At 39.2% G+C, this 17,593-nt stretch overlaps 1 protein-coding gene across 25 annotated transcripts in view; it reads left to right on the forward strand.

Annotated features, from left to right (window-relative positions):
- The window catches only part of SULF1 (sulfatase 1), a 193,404-nt gene that overhangs the window by 80,132 nt on the left and 95,679 nt on the right, over positions 1 to 17,593 (forward strand). For 3 of the 25 annotated variants that reach the window (XM_073999999.1, XM_065519330.1, XM_073999992.1), the window contains exon 3: positions 16,571 to 16,691. The exons of the other annotated variants lie outside the window; for them this stretch is intronic. The gene's annotated coding sequence lies outside the window, so the exon portion shown is untranslated. The remainder of the gene's footprint in view (positions 1 to 16,570; positions 16,692 to 17,593) is intronic. 25 annotated transcript variants of the gene reach the window in all.

Genomic DNA, 17,593 nt, shown 5'->3' on the forward strand with positions numbered 1-17,593 from the left:
ATTACATCTCACTGGAAAGAAATCAATCGTGTGGGCACATAGAGTTGCCACGGCAACTAAGAAAAGTCACCTATAGCTGGCCACTGCAAATAAAATTGGGATCTTGTTGTAAATAAAGAAGACAATGAATGATGAGGTAGGGAATTAGCAATTTGCACCACATCATTTAGAACTCTACAACAGCAAAAAAATGAAAATGTAATTGTTTTCTAGAAATAGTAACAGAAATGAGATGAGTTCACAGTATGGAGAAAATAGATTGTTGCTATCAGACAAAATAAAGTTGTGCCTTATCATTATTATATGGAAAACTATTTTGTCTTCTACATTTATCCCCGTGGTCAGGCAAAGCTATGATTCAAGGTGAGGTGAATTTCCAGGAATGTAGCACATTCCCCTGCCCTCTTCCCCATGAGTCCTACCTAGAAAATTACAAACTTTCCAGCTGCTGTCCACAGGAAAGATGCTAAATTCCCATAAAGCAGTCCTTTTCTATTTAAAATTATTTTGAGTTTCATGTCAAGTCCAAATGCATTTTCGGTATAATCAATCTAACTTCCTAATCTGCTTTTGTAAAAAGACTCTTTAAAATGTTAAAATCAACGTATCTTCAAGGCTTTCCTTAAATTATTAATCCTCGAGTGATTTAATCTGAGCTATTTTGTAGACATATTTTTACCAAAATATTGTTTTTCACATACTTTATTAAAACGTAAGAGTCTATTAAGAGTACTCTGAGCAACATCATAATGTTGCTAAAATTATTAGGAAGCAGCATTAACACTTCAACTCACTATATTCGCATGACTCGGGAAGTCGTTACCTCTGTATTTTTACTGGTTGTTGCGTTTGTGCAGAAAGAATAAGTAAACCTGAGACCAATATTCTACTTGTGTGAGTTTTGTGAAAAGTAACAATAAAAAGGTTTGAAATGAGTGCAAATACATCTTTTCTTTGCTTGTCTGCACATTATATTAGCTTATATATTTTTACCATCCATATCCATGAACGATCAAGTTGACAATTATAAAAATGAAAAATAAGTGATTTATGTTGGAAACTAGCTACCAGCCTTGGAGTCAGAAGACCTGAGTATAATTTCAGGTTACGCTTTGTCAAGCGACTGTGGTAGGTGGATGTGGGGTGGGTGGGGGAGGAATAATAACGCCTGCTCTAATTGCCCATATAAGTTATGAAGAGCAAATTTGATGATTTATACCAAAATATTTTCCTGAACTGTGATGCCTTGTGAACACAGAATGAATTATTTTATCCATGAAAGAGCAAATATTTTCCCATGGGATTTGAGATATAAGAAACCACCTAAGCATATGAAAAATCTGGTTCACAGATCAGTTATTACCAATGCAAGGTCAGGCTTTCAGAAGATAACTAAATATATATTAGAGGAAAATGCTAGCTAGGAAATAGTTGTGCACTAAACAAGTTGAAAACGTTTGACTTTCATCTACTTTGACTGGCGAATATGGCTCTTTGGGGTTTGTTTTCATTTGAAAAACATGAGCGCTGCACGCCACTGTGGTGTTCAGGGTAATCTCAACCCACAGAGAGTATCACACACACCCCAGGAAGCCCTGGGGCCTTTCGAAGTGTGCCATCTGCTCCACCTTTAGAGTGAAGGGCGTTACCAACACATTTTGAAAGTGTATTATACGTAGCATAGCATATGACTTTCCATTCAAAGGCAGGACTCTTTTCCATTATCTCAGTAGTGCCTGATGAAGTGCCTTATACAGGTGTTCAACAAAGGGTTGCTGAATCAAAATGTTTCTGGAAGTGAGAATAAATGGAATTGAACAAATTGCAGGTAGTGTTAATGCTTAGTCAAGTATCTGGAAAAAAAAAATCTGTTAAATATGGAAAATGGCAAAGCAGGAGTGCTTGGAACTTAATCCAGCTCAATCTTCTCTAAGTTCGTTTATCTAACACCCTCAACCAGCCCGCAAAAACAGGGAAACAAAAGCAAAACCAAGCGGAATTCTAATAAACCGATGATGCCCCCAACACAACCTTTTGCCAGCATGCCCGCACACAAAGGACTTGAGAGACCCTCATGTCTTCATTCTCATTTTACACATGAATCTAATGAGGTCTAACAAGCCTCCTCCTGGTATCTCCCTCACATATTATTATAGAAGGGAGAAGGTGGGAGAATACTCTCCCTAGCACATTAGAAGACAAGTGTAAACACTCCAGTGATAACTAGAAATGATCATTGATAGCAAAGGAGGTGAAAACAGTATTATGAAAAGCATCCATAAGGAATTTCAAACAGTGTGGGTCTGGTGTCATTTATGTATTGGGCAAACTGCTTTCCACATCCCAGTATCCCTTAGAAAAAGTCAAAATCATAGCCTAGAGCACTTTGGATGTTAATTTTTTTTTTTTTTTTTTTTTTTTTGAGATGGAGTCTCACTCTGTCTTGCCCAAGCTGGAGTGTGCAGTGGCATGATCTCGGCTCACTGCACCCTCCACCTCCTGGGTTCAAGCAATCCTCCCACCTCAGCCTCCTGAGTAGCTAGGATTACAGGCATGCACCACCATGCTTGGCTGACTTTTTTTGTATTTTTAGTAGAGACAGGGTTTCACCATGTTGGCCAGGCTGGTCTTGAACTTCTGACCTCAAGTTATCCACCCACCTCGGCCTCCCAAAGTGCTGGGATTACAGGCATAAGCCATCATGCCCAGACTTGGATGTTAATATTGATGACCCAGAGCCAAAAAAGAAAAAAACAGTGACATCATCTGCAGTACTGATGACCAGGAAATATGTAATTAATTTTTGTACTGATTACCAGGAAATATGTAATTAATTTTTGAAAGTGTGTATGTTAGATTTTGTCACAATCCCCAATGATTGTCACCACCTCCCCACACACATACACACACACAAACCAGAGAAGTGAAGGAAATCAACATCCCCACCCAGGGCTACCAGGAGAGCAGAACGTATACCCACCCTGCCCTGGGCTCGACCCTATGGCTTGCTTTAGCCAATGGAAGATCAGCAGGTGTGCCAGATGCCCTGTGTAAGCAGATGCTTTGAACAGCATTCCCAGTTTCCATCAGCAGTCCTGCTCCTGCCATGACAATGCCATGCCTCAGCCCAAGTTCTGGAGTGGGAAGAGCCACAGCTTGGAGCAGCATGGAGCCACTGCCCCCTCCATGAAACAGGAGGAAATAACCCTTTTTTTGTTGTGAGCTTTAAGGGGTTCCTTGTGCAAATTCCGTGTGCTTTAAAATATTTTATTTTTATTTGCTTGTTTTAAGTTGGAGCTTTTAAACAGTTCAAGTATGGAAATTCACATATCTAGAGACCCTCTTTTCCCCTACTGTGATCGATAATTAAGGTATTACTGTGAATAGCCTCAGTTAAAATTGCACTTGGGATGGTGGGAAAACAGCCACAAGCAGCCAAATGCAAAGTGTTAGCTAGATTGTGCCTCCTGCACCCCACAAGCCAGGATGCCTGGCCTCATCTCCTTGAAGTTGGGGAGACAAGTCCTGCTGGGACTGGGTTGGGAGGGGGATCTCAGAGGATGGAATTTTCATGGACTGGGGAGATTGAAGATGATGTCACTCATTAAGGTGTGGGTTAAGGACAGCTTTCTGTTTCTGGAAAACCAAGCACACCAGTACTAACTCGGAGCCCGAGAATGACCGACTGCGTGACTATGCACAAATTATTTCACCTTCTGCCTTGTTACCAAGGATTAATTAATCATTGCAAGTTGTCTCGCGACTCCACAATGCTAAATACAAATAGAGGAGACCCTCGAATTCATGGAGCTGTGACTCGTGGTCTTGAATATTCATGTTTAACCACGCCAGTCCACTCTCTCACCCAGCAACGACTCTTTGTTTTACTGAGTTCTGAGGGGTCCGCTTCTGTTTGGAAGGTGAAAGGGGGGCTGTACGTGGTGTGTGGCTGCAATACTGATGGCCTGTTTTGTTCTCCCAGGGAGATACTGTAAGGCACAGTGGCAGATTCACCTGAAGCTCATTTTTGCCCCTCAAAATTTCCCCCCATTAATTTTGCCAGTTTGAAATTCTCTAGACATACAAGATCTTTTAGAGTTAAAATGCACTTCAAGAGAAAATGCAAAAACAGAATACTTACGAAGAAAGATGTTGGTGTGGGGTCGTCCCCGTTCTGCCCTTACTGTGTAATCTTGAACAGATCCCTGAACTTCCCTGAATCTCAGTTTTCTCGTTTAAAAAAAAAAAAAGAGTGAAAATAGTTCCTACTTCGTTGGTGTGTGGCTATGATAAACTAATGACTATGAAAGGTCTAATACATGGCACATGCTCAATGGATATTAGCAAAAATTCTTGCTTCTTGATTAAGAGTTGAGTGTCATCCAAATCTTGGAAATTGTGGGAAGTTGGAAACTCAGGAGAACAAAAAGAAAAAAGTGGAGTGGTAAGGGACTTTTGTCAGTCAGGGGGCAGAATGGGGCTGTAGGATCTGAGGAATGAAGGAGGAGCTGGCGATAAAATGAGGGGGTGAGAGGAAAAGGGAGCAAAAAGAGAGAAGGAAAGAAGACCAGGCGTGAACCCTTTCGGTTGTGCCAAGGTCCTGGCACTAGTCCACGTGGTGCTGGAAGTTACTCCCTGAAGTCAGGCAACTGGAAAACTAGGGCTCCAAAATTGTTTTCCCTTCTCAACCGGGTATCAGACCACGTGTCCCAATTTGGGGTTGCTGCGATAAGAATTGAGGTAGATAAAGTCGTTTGGAAGGTTGCAAACATGACCTTGGCCCAATTTCAACCCACTGCACCTGGTCCCCGTGAATCCTGCCCCACTTTTCCAGCTCACTTTGTGTGGCCACATCCCTTTCCCTACTCTTCCACAGTGTGGGACGAAGGATTCAGCTCAGCATTCCCAGGAGCACCTAATGTCATGGTGTCTTTCCTATCATGGTGGTTTCATACATTTTTTGGATCATATTGTTTAATCGATTCAAAGTTTGTTTCCTACTGCAGCTACATTCACCTACCATTATCTCAAAGAGGAGGCCATAGGTGATGAAAGGCCCACAGGGGGTGATTGGCAGATAAGGCTGAACAGAATTGGTAAACTGAATCAGGGCTTTATGAAAACAAAAGCCAAGTAACTCACTCTGCCTCCTTAATCTCTGGTAATAATTTACCTTAAGATGAAGATTTCAACCTGGGAGTGGTGAACCTATCTTTGAGCTTATTAACAAACTCCAGCGTGGGCCCCTGTTAGAGTCTGTTAGTTCACATATGTCAAGAATTTTGAATTTGAGCAATCTTATTCCTTCAGACATGGAAAGAGATGTTAGCTGGTCATTTGAAAGCCACTCAAAAGAACACTTCTGGATACTTGTTGAAGGAGGTGAAGGTTCTCCCATGGAAAACTCCTTCAGTTGTTGATGCCTAGGATAGACTGTGTGTTGGCATGTTTGCCTTCTTGGCAACTCTGGGAAGGATGATCCTAAATACAGTCCTATCAGCTACAAAATAATTGGCAGTATCATTAATCCTATCTTGTAAATGCTTAGCTTCCTCAGCCCATGCAAAGGTCTGAGGAGTCAGCCTTCATGGAAGAGACTTGCAACACCTGCTTGGCTGGGCTTCACTTTTCCTTTCATTGACTCTAGTGGATTGATCGCTGTACTGTAGACCAGTACCATCAGAATCAGCATCACCTGGGAACTTGCTAGAAATGCAATTTTAAGGCCGGGCATGGTGGTTCACGCCTGTAATCCCAGCACTTTGAGAGGCCAAGGTGGGCAGATCACCAGAGGCCAGGAGTTCAAGACCTGCCTGGCCAACATGTTGAAACCTCGTCTCTCCCCAAAATACAAAAATTAGCTGGGCATGGTGGTGCGCGCCTGTGGTCCCAGCTACTCAGGAGGCTGAGGCAGGAGAATCACTTGACCCCAGGAGGTGGAGGTTGCAGTGAGCTGAGATCACGCTACTGCACTCCAGCCTGGGCAACAAGAGTGAAATTCCATCACAAAAAAAAGCAATTTTGGTTGGGCTTGGTGGCTCATGCCTGTAATCCCAGCACTTTGGGAGGCCGAGGCAGGCGGATCACGAGGTCAGGAGATTGAGACCATCCTGGCCAAAATGGTGAAACTGCATCTCTACTAAAAAAAATTTAAAAATTAGCCAGGCGTGGTGTTGGGCGCCTGTAGTCCCAGCTACTCGGGAGGCTGAGGCAGGAGAATGGCGTGAACCCGGGAGGTGGAGCTTGCAGTGAGCCAAGATTGCGCAATTGCACTCCAGCCTAGGTGACAGAGCAAGACTCCATTTGGAAAAAAAAAAAAAAAAGCAATTGTATAGGCCTCATCCCAGAATCAAAAACGCTGGAGTAATTAACAAGACTTCTAGGTGATTCTGATGAACCTCTGCTCCACGTTATGAATTAAGTACTTGAGCCTAGGACCCTTGTTTAAGGGTTGTTATTCTCTTGCATAGCTCTTTTAAAGTATCCAGTATTCTGAAGTTAGGAGCCATGTGTGGTAAAGATGTTTCTTTTGGGAAGAAAAGCTTCCTCAAAATCTAATTACTAGAAGGAAATCAGTAAGTTGTCAAGGAATTTTTTAAAAAATCAGTACTTGGATTATGACGCTAGCCTGGATCTTCATCTTTCTTGCCTGGCTTTATTCTCCAATAAAACTAATTAGCAATTTAATTATGCAAATTTTGGAAGATTTCTGATTTGGATGTAGTTCAAGCATGAAAATAGTGGTACATAAGGACATTTTTCTTAGTGAATTTGGAAACCATTGATTTGCAGTAGTCTAGTAGTCAAAATCCCTTTGAGCCAGATGGGCATTAAATATGCTGGCTTGCTATTTGTGTAACTACAGTTTTATAGGATTTATTGATCCAATAGTTAACCAACCAATGGCCAAATTAAAAATAATCCCTTCCAACTCTCTCCCGTAATTACGAGTAAACCACCACGTAGGTATGTTTTGTAAGAGATGATTTAGGAGTTAGATAGAAACAATCTTGAATTATTTAAATCATTTGTTATGTAAAAAAATATATAGAATTGTTTTGTGTGGCTCAGAAGAATAGAGCATGAGTAAGCATCTAGAAGAAAGGGGAAGGCAGATTTTTGTTCAATAAAAGGGAGAATTTCCTAATCTGAAATCTCACCCTAAACTAAACAGGTGGCCTAGTGAGTCCCTTGTTACCTACACAGGGACATTATTCACTGATGAGTGAGAAGTTTTATTCACTAAAGGTTGATGGAGGTGAACTTTAAGATCCTTTTCAGACTTAGAGATTCGACAAGGTGTTTTCCAGAACACCTCCTTCACATTTGCTCTCCAAAGTCAGGCTTGCTAACCTCCTTTCTCATATACGATCTGTCCCCTGAAGCCATGTTCCAAGGAGAAAAAGTAGATGGCCTGCGTGCCAGAGCACTACTTTTGCTGATTTCGCAAAAACAGTTTATTATCATTTACATGTTTCCTTTCGTGTGTACTTCAAGCATATGCTGTATGCAAGAGATCCTGATATGGAGGACCAGACGCATGTCAAATCCAAGCCTTTGTATTTTCATCCCCGATTGAAACTAAATACAGTCATGAAACACAAAGAAAGATCAGAGAGAACCAGCAAATTAACAAAACATCTAGAAGTCCACCAGGGCTGGAGGTCTCGGTAAACTTTAGGAGCCCTGGTAAACTTTGCAGGCAGCCAGACTTAGTATACTTCTATTAATGATGACAGCTATTAATATTTTGAAATTGTCAAATGTTGTTCTATGACACATTTCACAATATTTCACCAGAACGGGCCAAGGGAATGTTAGACTTCAGATTCACAACTTTATAAAGCATTTTCCAAATAAACCAAGCTCCTCACTATAGTTGGAAAATAGTTGCTATGTTTGGCTAATCCACTCATCAGTAAAAACTGTTTTCGTTTCCCCCCAATTTTTATGCAAATTTTATATATACCCTAATCAAGAGAACATGAGTGCAGTCTTTATTTTTGTTTTTCCTTAATTAATAAACATCATCTAGCTTCCTTTCCATGCATGATGTTTTAGTAAGCTTGCAAATATTATTAAAGATTGCTTTTCTTTTTGAAGACAGATATTAAAATCAACCCAACCCTGTTGTACTATAATCTGTAATATCACATCAGGTTTTAATAAACCTCCTTTTTGCAGCACACATGTGCTTAAGACTTCATGGAAACCAAATCAGCAGAGAGAAGGGATTACTTTAGATGACTTTAAAATATGCATTGTTTGAAATGGCCTCTGGTGACCAGCTTTCATGAATGGCTGGCTTTACGTGTGGGGCCCATCATCTGGTTTAATTATATCAGCTGCTTTGTGTGACAAGTGCTGTTCTTGTGTGTGCTGAGAAATGAAGGTTTGAAACAAAGTAGAGTGTAATGAGTGAGAAAATAAATTCTGGAAGTGGAACACCACTGGGCGTTTGTAAGGAAGAATTCTAAGGACTAGTCCACCTATAAACATCTATTTATAAAGACACTCCACAGTGACAGTAAGTGTAAATTTGCCTTATATGTTCATGGACCTAGATCATAATCTGAGCCTTTTCAGGAAGATTTATTTCACATATAAGATAAGTAACAGCTTAGGATGCTAATGTGGCTCTTAACATTTTCATTCTATAAATTCTTATGCATAAAACTTCATAAAGGTTACTCTTTTGTAACATTAGAGTAAAATGCTAAGTTTTTATTAGCTAAAGTATTTCCCAACTTCCGTCCAGCAAGTAAACTAAGACAGATGTCATAAAGTTTCAAGGCACTACTGATTCATTATTTGAATCTATAAATGTTAGGAAAATTATGGTTTTAGAAATCTCCTGTTGTATCTCTTGAGCTGTTAGTCTTTCTAAAAAAAAGAAAAGAAAAGAAATTGGCCAGACGCGGTGGCTCACGCCTATAATCCCAGCACTTTGGGAGGCCAAGGTGGGTGGATCATCAGAGGTCAGGAGTTCAAGACCAGCCTGGCCAACATAGTGAAACCCCCTCTCTACTAAAAATACAAAAATTAGCTGGGTGTGGTGGTGCACACTTGTAATCCCAGCTACTCAGGAGGCTGAGACAGGAGAATTGCTTGAACCTGGAGGTGGAAGTTGCAGTGAGCCTGGATCACACCACTGCACTTCAGCCCAGGCAACAGAACAAGACTCGATCTCAAAAAAAAAAGGAAAAAATAGAAATTTATAAATATCTCTATGTCCAGATAGTGATTTGAAGATAGGAAGGTGAATTTGATTGAATAAGAATATCATAGATTACACTAGTGTCAATGATAACTGACAGGCAATTTTTATTCATTATATGCTTTATTGCTAAGATTAATACAGTAAATTAATTTTCCTAGATGGGCATACTAGTTACTGAGTTTTTTCTACTGTGATATTTTCCAAGACTGCAGACCTGAATTTCACGAGAAATTTAAGTAGGGTTGCTCTTTTTACTTGATAATTGTAAAGCTGTGCTTGTTAGTCGTTGAGAGAGGAGTACAGAGCTGAAGGGGACCCAATGTCTGAAGATAGCTCAGGGATTTAGGTACATGGTGAAGATGATTTTGTTATTTAAAGACTGGGAATTATGTATTTAACCATTAGGACAAAAGATCTCAAAACACTATTTCCCAGTACAACTTGTAAAGGACGATTTTTTAAAATATTAATACATAAACTAACCTGAATTTTAAAGTTTCCTTGAAAATGTCTCCAAGCAAAGACATTGGCTTTAATAGGATGTTTGAATTTTTTTTTTTTTTTTTTTTTTTTTTTTTTTTTGAGACCGAGTCTCACTCTGTCGCCCAGGCTGGAGTGCAGTGGCATGATCTCAGCTCACTGCAAACTCCGCCTTCCAGGTTCAAGCAATTCTCCTGCCTCTGCCTCCCGTGCAACTGGGACTACAGGTACCAGACACCACACACAGCTAGTTTTTGTATTTTTAGTAGAGACGGGGTTTCACCATGTTGGTCAGGCTGGTCTCGAACTCCTGACCTTAGGTGATCTGCCCACCTCAGCCTGCCAAAGTGCTGGGATTATATGCGTGAGCCACCGCGCCTGGCTTAAATGTTTGATATTTTTTTAAGGTTCTCCTGTAAGTAATACAGTTTGAAAAAAAATACAGCTAATCTCCATAATTTGCCTTGAGCTAGGAAAGAGAATTGTCTTTTGAAATGTGATTACCTCCTTCACACTGTTTCCCAGAGCTTTCTTTCCTGGTCCTCTCTCTGCTTGTTTCCCCATTCTGCTGTGTTTACCGCCTAGAAGAAGTTAGAGAGCATTATATTGGCAGTGAACTTGATGGCATAGAAAGTAGGCCAGTGGACGGTCACAGTGGCTAACACCTGTAATCCCAGCACTTTGGGAGGCCAGGACAGGCAGATCACTTGAGGTCAGGAGTTGGAGACCAGCCCGCCAACATGGTGAAACCCCATCTCTATTAAAAATACAAAAATTAGCCAGGTGTGGTGGTGTATACCTGTAATCTCAGCCACTCAGGAGGTTGAGACAAGAGAATCACTTGAACCTGGGAGGTGGAGGTTGCAGTGAGCCAAGATCATGCCACTGCACTCCAGCCTGGGCAACAGGTGAGACTCCATCTCAAAAAGGAAGTATGCCAGTGGGGTTCTCTTAACTGCAGCTTCATTTACGTAGTAAAGTCAGGTGTTCTTCTTCCTACATACGACTGCGAGATAGTATTTCAAGAAATGATTTTCAGACTGTATATTTATGTTTCGAAACCATTTCTCATAGTATGAGATAGTGTTTCCAGAAATGCTTTTGAAACATAAATATACCATCTAATTGTCTTTTTAAAAATATTTACTTCAACTTAAACGTATCTCGAGAATTGCGGAATTTTAAAAATTTTGCATTGTGCCAGATTATGTACATCAGGAAAACAGACTAAAATGAAACATGTATAAAAAATCCCCGAATCTGTCGAAAGTATATTTTTAGTACCTAAGAATGATTGAACTTTATACTGTGAGAAAGATTGTTTCTTCGTTCCTTGCGATATGTGTCTTTGTGTGGGTACGTATATTTATACACATATCTTAAGTATGTGTGTGGGCATACACACGTGTATGTGTGTGTGTGTGGTGTGTGTGTAGAGAAAGAGAAAGACATGGGGTACTAATGAAACATAAAGTTTGTGGCATAGACATTAGTGCTCAGCAAACACTTTGGTCTGCTAAATTTTCCAATGCCCTTGCAGTTGAGTGGGGCCACATGACTAATAACATCCAATGAAATGTTAGAAGTGAACTGGGTCACTTTCAGGTTGAAGCCCTGAAAAGCTCCTGCAAAATTCTTGAGCTTATTTTTCCCTTGCTTCTTGGTCTACTTATTGCAGCAACAGGACAACACTGCCCCCGTCAGTGTGCATCCATGTATGGCTGGGCAGAGCAGAGCTCTCTGCCATCCTGTGTGTGACTTGCAGTACGAGTGACAAATATGCTTTTATCATATTTGGAATTTCTTTGTTATTGCAACAAACTACTTCTGCTGACTAATGCAGTATCTCAAGGTACTTCTGTACAAATAAGCTATAAATGTATAAAACCAAAGGCCAATTTAATAAAATTTAATGTAATAAATCATATATTTTAAGACATAGCTAAGATGCCCAAGATCACATTCTAGTTCTTTTTAACAATATTGTTGTCCTTCCACCAAACCCACTTTATTTTTTTTCATCAACTTTTATTTTAAGTCCAGGGGTACATGTACAGGATGTGCAGGTTTGTTACATAGGTAAATGTGTGTCATGGTGGCTCGCTGCACATGTTATCCCTTTATCTAGATGTTAAGCCCAGCATCCATTAGCTATTCTTCCTGATGCTCTCCCTCCCCCAACCCTAAAGACCCCTCAACAGGCCCTAGCATGTGCTGTTCCCCCACATGTGTCCATGTGTTCTCATCATTCACCTCCCACCTATAAGTGAGAACATGCGCTGTTTGGTTTTCTGTTCCTGTGTTAGTTTGCTGAGGATAATGGCTTCCGAGTTCATCCATGTTCCTGCAAAGCACATGATCTCATTCCTTTTTATGGCTGCATAGTATTTCATACAAATCCACTTTAACTGAAGTTTCCATTGCCTCTTCTTTTGGAATTCCAGTTGTCTCTTTGTTCTCATTCTCTTGGATCTCAGTGCCACTGTTGAAACCATTGATCATTTGGACCACAATTGGTCACCAATGACCATTATTAGTCCCTTTAGACACTTTGTAACATATGCTTCAGGAATATTGAGTTCTTCCGGTGGTTTTCATAATATCTAGATCAGTTTGTTTTCCTTTGTCTTGTTCATTTCATCCGAAAGAAGCTGGACAAATTTTAATTTGGACTTTATGAATTCTCTAAAATGCCCTTCAGAAGCTTGATTTTATATGGTTTTAGTTCCTCCTTTTATGAGGCAGAGTCTCAAAGGTACATTTCTCACTTCATCCTTCTCACTCTTCAACTCTCACTTAATCCTTCTCAATCTTCTACTCCATCTATTTTCTTCCTCCCTGAGAAGACAGAGAGAAAAACCTAGAAAACTTAAGTTTATTTATTTCTATGTTTTGTAATGCAACCAATTATTGAAAAAATTCAATATATACATGCATTCAGCCAAAAAATAAAACCTGTCCCTCTCCCTCCCCATACACCAGGGATAAACAACACTCACCACTGTGTGAATAGATGACTTTTGAAGATTCCTTCCAATTTCAAGATTCACAGTGTTGGGTGGGAGGAGGAGAGGAGAAAGGAAGAGCTCATCATTTAGCCAAATATTTCCCCACAGGTGCTCCAGGTCACAGGCATACACTTTTCAGCCGTCATTGTTTGTTGGAAGAGGATTTATTATTCGAGGAGAATAAAAGTGTTACTACACCAGGAGGGGATGATTGTCTATCTTCTTTGCTTAGAGTTGTAATAAATTAGACCAGGAAACGGGCTTTCTAGAGATTAACAGTAGGTGAACTTTGCCAGCTATGGGGTTGTTAAAAGAAGAAATTAACTTCTTCATGGATTCATGTATATTATAAAGAAGATAGCACATCCTGAAGGCTTACTCTAAAGAAAAGAAGTAATCTCTGGGAGACTCAAAAGCCAAAATTAATGAGAAAGGGCCATGTTAACTGATCCTAAGAAATGTATGTAGACTGTAATGTGGGATGGGAGGATGAGATGTGGGTACCAGCTTCTTGCTGGCGTAATTCTACTTTGCTTGCCTCTGACAATAATCTAAGTGTGTTCTGGCTAAATTCAGCTTCACATAACTGGATAATCTCCCCTGCCCCTGCTGTTTCAACTGGTTATGGTGTCTCTCCCTTTTTTCTCTGGCCTAACTATAAAGTGCCATTGCTTTGTACTAGAAATAATTCTTTTGCCCCATCCTAGAGAGGTTTTTTTCTGTGGCAAGTGGGTTGTTCTGACCCTGTCCCTTGTATACTTTAGCTGTGTGGGCATTCATTTGTAAAATTTTATGTTATCCTTGGGGAATAAAAAAACACAGAATTTTATGACTCATCAACAACTTTTATCTGAGACCAGGCATTTAGAACTGAGGACAGTTTCAAGGCTTTAAGGAAAAAAAGTAAATGAGAAGCTTGTGACTAGGGCCAGACCTAGAGCCTTAAATGTGAGAGTCTGGGCTTAACTATAGAACAAGGTACACTATAAGTCAGCAATTCTCAAACCCTTTGGTTGGGCTCAATATCCCTTTATATAATTAAAATTTATTGAAGACTCTTGCCCCAACAGTTTTTATGTGGATTTTAATTATTAATACTTAGAAGTGAAAACTGATAAAATTTTAAAATATATGATTCTTTTGAAAATAATGAATCTATTATATGTTAACCTAAATGATATATTTTATTTAAAAAACTATATTTTCCAAACAAAAAAAATTGTGAATAAATTATGAATTCGTTTTACATTTTTGCAAATGTCTTTAATGTTTATCTGAAAAGAAGAAAGTCGAATTCTTATTTCTGCTTCTACATTCAATCTGTTGAAATACATTGTTCTGGCTGAAGTACAGTAATAAAATCCAGACTGACATGAATAAGTAGTTGGAAAGGTAGAAGCATTTTAATAGCTTTTTCAGATACTTGTGGATATTCTTTGATACTACAACAAAACTTGGCAAGTGATAATTCATTAAAGGTTAGTTGTGTTAAGAAATCTGAAACCATATCAATGAACTTTTCATTCTGTTACAATAGAATCCAGTGGTCATCTTGTACTTTGAATGAATATTTTACTCATGTAAGATTTTATAGCACTGTGATCATTTGGGAAATTTAGTTCACTGAACTATGCAAATATTCTAAATGTTGACTCATTTCATTTTACAATATCAAAAAATAACATTTGTTAACATCACTATCATTGTCATCAGAAAAAGTTACTTATTGGAAGTCTGCCAAGTGGAGTATACAAGCTTTCCAAAATTCTAATTTTAGCTTGAAAGGTAGATTTCTATCATTGGTAACAAACACTGTCAATTGTTTCCCTTGAAATGATAGGCTTATTTCATTCATTATTTGGTAAAATGTCTACCAAATATCCAAGTCCAAAAAAATTATTTTAAGTAAAAGTAGCGTTTCATTTTTTTTTGTTTAAAGCCACTTTAGCTTGCAGCTCAGTCACCCTCATGCCTTTCCTCAAGACAGCCATCATACTCCCCCAGCCAACAAGGGACTTTGAGTGAACCTCCTATCTCAAAAAACAGAACAGTGAAAAGAAAACATGTGCACTCAAGGTCACGGTTTCATAAAATTAGTGATTTTACTGCCTCATCTTAATGAAGCTGGATTTTTTTTGTTGTTTTTGTTTTTTTGTTTGTTTTTACTATATGTGAAGCTTTTATCATTCATGCTAAGACAAAAGCGGAAAGTGGCTCTACGTACCATTGCTCTTACATCATCTGTAGAAATGTCAGCACAGTGAAGAAAGCAAATAATGTGTCAGTATTCTTATCAAAATAGTTCTGACCTCATGAACCTCCCAAAAGGGCCACAGGGTCCCCCAAAAGTCCCAAACTATACTTTGCTGCTGTAGACAAAAGCAGGGTGCTGTTGATGTATTGGCCACCATCCCCTCTAGAGACCTAGCACCAAACTGCCCAGCCAAAGGGGGGATTGGGGAAGACAGAGTTCCCCTTAAACCTTTGGGAGCAACAGGGCTTGAGTTTAGATTGGGGTATTGCGGGACAAACATATGTGACCTAAACTTTCTATCCAGTTGGCTGGACATCTTTCCAGTCTTTTTTTGTTTTTCTTTTTCTTTTACATGTGACTTGAAAAATTTATTGCCACTTTTATAATTTAGCTTGACCACCCTAAACAAAGTCCTATAAACTTTCCACACCAATTGGCCATAACTACAACTGCTGTTGTCATTTTATGGGTTGGAGTAAAAGCAGCTTATATCCTGGTCTTGATCAGTGAAGAATAAAACACTGTTCTTCAAACTCACTTTGTATGTGTGAGAAAAACCTTTCTACATTTCTTTCATTTTCTACTCTTTCTCAAGACCAATTGCTAGTCTCTAAGGACTCTTGTTGTCCACCACAAAGTATCCAATTCAAACATTGCATCCTTGTCTCTTCTGTCAAGCTCTGCATTTTGTCTGTCAGGATTTTTTCCCCTTCTTTACTTCTTTTCCTTCTGGAGCTGGAAACCAGGCAGTAAGAGGATGACAGGCTTTGAAAGGTCATTTTCGAATAAAGAATTGTCTGTGTGCAGTGTTTCTAGAATGGCATGTTTTGTGTGTTTTCGTGAAGGAAGATGAGATGAAAGATAGAGAGGACTCTTGCTGGCCAGACTAGGTGAAAAATTCAATTTTCTTGACCACTTAATGTATATATCCTTGTAGGTACGAATTCCCTGAATTGAAAAGTGGTGGTGGTGGGGGAAGCTGACCGAAGGGTCCAAAGTTCTAGTGAGACAGGAGGAATAAACTTTCAAGATCTGTTGCCCAGCAAGGTGACCACAGTTAATAACAATGAATTAATCGTATGTTTCAAAAATGCTAACAGAGTAGATTCTTCAATGTTCTCACTACAAAAAAAAAAAAAAAATGATAAGCATGTGAGGAGATAGACTGTTAATTAGCTTGATATAATCATTCCACAAAGTACACATATATCAAAACATCAAATTGAACCCCGTAAATATATATAATTATCATTTGTCAATAAAAATAAAAAATTTTAGTTAAAAAAATAAGATAAACCGTGGCAGAAAATAATGTAGACCTTTTCTGCACTTTTCATTCACCAGAAGGGAAGTTCGCTTCGTAGGAAAAAACCACTCTCTCTTTTCCATATTAGGAAATGATTTTTGATGTAGTTTACACAAAGGTATCATTAAAGCTAATTTGCTTTTTCCTAAAGGAAGAAGTAAAGTAAATAAGATAAAGAAAAGAATAACTAGCAGTGTTGATTGGGTTCCAGCAAAGGTTATCAGCATCTGAATTGTCAAGAACTTCCAGTTTCTCGTGTTGCTGATTATTTAAACTCAAATGCCACTGTTTGTCTAATGCAGTGAGCCTGAAATTGTTCCTCCCGGGTTGCTACTGTCAGCAGAGGTTGGTTTACACTATAGTGGGTGCACAAACGCCGTCTTCACAAACTCTCCCTTCACACACCTCTGCAGGCTTTGAGAGGTGAGCAAAGTTTTACTACTTAAAGAACCAACCTCTTAAGAAATTTCTGTATTTAACTATTTAGCCTGACCCATGCTTTGTGAGAACAAGCCATTGTTTGTCATTTTATTCCTTTAGTTTTCCTGTCCCTTCGTGCCTGTATCAAGTGTCTCACGATTTAAAACAAATGCACAGAAGTCAAACAGTCAGTGCAGAATAATTGCAGGCTTTCAGTGTTCGGCATGCACAGCAATCACTGTGGAATCACCCTGAGTTATTAAGAAGAAAGCACCAAATCTTACATTAGTGACTTCTACAGAGCTCCGTTATCAATTGGAGCTGGCTTGTGTGTTGCAGATAATGTAGTCAGGACTGCCTGGCTGCAGACACTAGAGTTTTGTTTAAAAACCTGTTTCTTTTTGTCTCTTTCTCTCTCCTGCAGTATAATTACAGGCTGCAGAGTGAAAAGCATTAGAACTGTTTACAAAACAGCTCATAAAGTTTAAAATATGTGTGTGTTTGTGTAAAACAAAATAATGTATATGGTATCCAGTCTTTCTTCTTTCACTAACCCCTGTCACCCTCCAGAATTAAGGGCATGAAGTTGAGAGATGGAGCCCTTTCCTCCTGCTATGCGATGCTTACACTTAATTAGTTATGCCTACTTATCCAATGCCAGTTTATTGTTGCAGATCAAAATACAGATTCTCAGGTGTATGGGGACTGAGTGACTGATGAAACAGACTGCTATCTAATTAATTTTAGGGCAGCCTAAATTCCCATAAAGTTGTTCCCTCATGACATATGAGACAAAGATTTTATTTTTTTAATGAGCCCTTTGCTATCTTTCCAAGAGAAAAGCTTTCAGCAGGTTAGTGTTCCAAAGTGAGAGGGGCATTTTTCCAACCCTTTCAAAAGCCTCC

The sequence above is a fragment of the Macaca fascicularis genome, chromosome 8 (genome assembly GCF_037993035.2).
Source record: "Macaca fascicularis isolate 582-1 chromosome 8, T2T-MFA8v1.1".
NCBI classification, from domain to species: domain Eukaryota; kingdom Metazoa; phylum Chordata; class Mammalia; order Primates; family Cercopithecidae; genus Macaca; species Macaca fascicularis.